Genomic DNA, 3043 nt, shown 5'->3' on the forward strand with positions numbered 1-3043 from the left:
TATATATATATATAAATAATAAATAGAAAAGACAGTTAAAAATAAAAAATTATTTTTTATTGATAATATCTATTAAAACTTGTAACAACCATAATTATAACATAATCAATAAAATTTCATTAAAAAAAATAACATATATGCAGCCTTACCTCTAATTATTAAAGTGATTTTCGATAAACACTCGATTGAAGTTAAGATTTGAGTTGCATATCAACAAACATGAGAAAATGGCTTGAAGAACTAATTAAGTGAACCAAAAAGAAGAGGAAAAACTTCCTTTTTTTACGGAGGCGAAATCAAGATTTAAAGTTAATTCGTCGAGTTGAGAGAAGAGAAGAATCATCAAGGAATTAGAATAGCAAAAGAAGTTCAAAAATAATCTTTTTGTTATATGAATCAGAAAGAGCAAAATAAAACTTTTTTTAACAACACTTTTATAAAAGCAAAAGGAATGAAGGAAAGAGAGAGTTATAGAAACAAAGCACAAAAAAACACACCTCAATAGGGAATAAATAGAGTTTTAGGAAGTCGAACCTACTCTTTCCGTCTCAAATTATCTGTTATGATTTTTTATATACGATCATTAAAAAATATTTATTAGAGAAGGTGTTTTTATTCAATAAATGTTTACTCTATTTGTATGTCATATTCGTATATTGAGGTATTTGTAGTATTCAAAACTAATTCTATTAAGGATAAAATGAAAAAAAAAATTAATTTTGTCTTAAAGTTTTATAATAAAAATAATTTTTGAAATAATTAATTTTTAAAATTACCACATATAATTTGAGACAGATAGTACTAAATCACTCCTAGTTTTAAAAAATAATTTAATATATTAAAATTAAACGATTAATATGTAGTAATGAAAATTGCAGGTGGATATAAATAATTAAAAAAAAATATGTATAAGTTGTATATCACCATCTTAAGAAAATTAAGGGTTGTTGGTTATCGAGATTAAGATATTATCCCAAAATTAAAATTAAAATAACTACATTGATCCAATGCTCAATGGTTGGTAATTGGTATTAGCTAATATCAATATAAATTAAGTTTATATCAAATTTTAGAAGTATCTCATACGGAATGCAATATTATAATTTCATAAGTGATAACCTGATTTCGAATCAAATAATCTTTTATAACTAAAGAAGTTTCAGATAAAAATACGATAACTTTGAATTCGATAAAAAAAGATGCAAACTTTTAATTAATTAAATAAAAAAGTGTGTCACATAAATTAAAATAATTTTTTTGAGCATTGGGAATGTATAAGATATGTGATTAAGATAAAAAATTTAAAAAATAGAAATGAAACTCTGAGTAAAAAAATAAATAAATAGTTGCACTCACTCACTACCTTTAAGGGAAAAGAGAACTTTTAATTAATTTAAAAGAAAGAGAAGCTAAAGACTAAAAAAGAGCTTTAAGCATGCAGTGGAGAAAATATTATTTTTTTCATCATTAGCAGGCTTTTATATTTAATATATACAAAAAACAATGAAGATAAAAATTTAACAAGTAAAAGAATTGAATAAATATATGAGTAAAAGATTCCATATAAAAGTTTATATTTATTTTCTCTGCAAAAGGGTGTTTTTGTTGCTTTTTTCTCTTTAATTTGTTGTGGCAGATCTGAGAGGACGCAAATATAGAGAGGCAGAAGAGTTTATTAAAAGAGTGAAGAGCAAAAGGCAAAGAGTATTAGTAGCCTTTCTATATAAACAAAGTGGTGGTAGTGGTGGCTCATAATTAAAGTCGAGATTAATTTGAATTGTGACAGAATGATTGAAATTTCACCATCTATAATGAAATATTTTAGATTCGAGTATTTGAGAATGTCAAAATTTTTAATTAAAAGTGTTTATTTCTCGACATCGACTTCATGCGGCCTAAGATCTGACTCCCAACTCTCGATTCGAGAGCCGAACAAAATTGAACCCTACTCGAGACTTGACATGCAAACTCTAATTTGAGACGCAACTCCAATCTCTACTTGAGATCTGAAATACAAACCTGACTCCGTCTCGACTTTCAACCCTAACTCAGAACTCGACCTTGACCTTGACCTAGGACTCAACTCCTAACCCCGATTTGAGACCTGAAACACAGACTTGACCGCTACTTGGGACCAGATCCTACTCTCATCCTCAATCGGGAACCCAAATTCTCACAAGGTCAACTTTCACTTTTTAGATTTTTGGTACTAAAAATCAATTTTAAAAAATTGACTCCGAAACCTGGTCCTGATCCAAGACTCGACTCCCAACTCCGACCCATGACCCAACTCTTTACCCTAAACCTGACCCCACCTTTAGACCTTACTTTTGACCCTAACCCCAACCTATACCCCAAATTAACTTCGCCTTGATATGGGACCTAAACCGACCCTAACCTGACTCCCGATCCCGCCGTCGACCTATATTAAGATCTAGATGTTTGAATCTGAATATCCATCTGAATAACAAGGTATAGTTCCTAGATTTGAACACTAAATAAATAAGATTGTTTGTTTTCAACGAGAAAAACATTGAAGCATCGAATTAGAAAAATACTAAATAAAAACTTATAAATGTTATGAAAACTTACCTGTTCAAGATGAGAATTATATGGTATTTGGTTGAGAAAGAAAAGTGAGCGATGTGAAAATTTTGCCGAGAAGATAAGCGCAGAGACAGACTTTTGCGAAATAATATTTTTATGAGACTGAATGATATTAAGACTCTATTATAGTGATTCAACTAAATCTATTCATATTCATTCAAAGGTTTTATAAGGAAACAAAATAAATATGTAAATTAAATTTGAATAATTAAGGCTTAAGCTTTTAAAACAAATACACCTTATTAATTGAATTTCAATAATTGAGATTCATACCTTATTAAATAAAAACAAATGAGGTCTTAGCATTTACACAAAGGAAAAAGATGTGTGGTTTTGTTTTCTCAATTTATTTCCTTGAATCTCAATGGTTGAAAGAGCAAATAAGTTATAAAATTAAACTTACTTAATATGGACTTAATGGTGACAAATTTACAAT

The 3043-nt window shown here is 28.2% G+C and overlaps 1 protein-coding gene across 2 annotated transcripts in view; it reads right to left on the minus strand.

The window, feature by feature from the left end:
- Positions 1-463, minus strand: part of LOC107005329 (protein argonaute PNH1-like) — a 14156-nt gene extending 13693 nt beyond the window's left edge. Inside the window, exon 1 of one of the 2 annotated variants that reach the window (XM_015203893.2) lies at positions 150-461. The gene's annotated coding sequence lies outside the window, so the exon portion shown is untranslated. Of the gene's footprint in view, positions 1-149 lie in introns of both variants that reach the window. The other variant, XM_027913882.1, reaches the window with a different exon arrangement.
- Positions 464-3043: the final 2580 nt, after the last annotated feature.

Source organism: Solanum pennellii, chromosome 12 (genome assembly GCF_001406875.1).
Source record: "Solanum pennellii chromosome 12, SPENNV200".
Lineage (NCBI taxonomy): Eukaryota > Viridiplantae > Streptophyta > Magnoliopsida > Solanales > Solanaceae > Solanum > Solanum pennellii.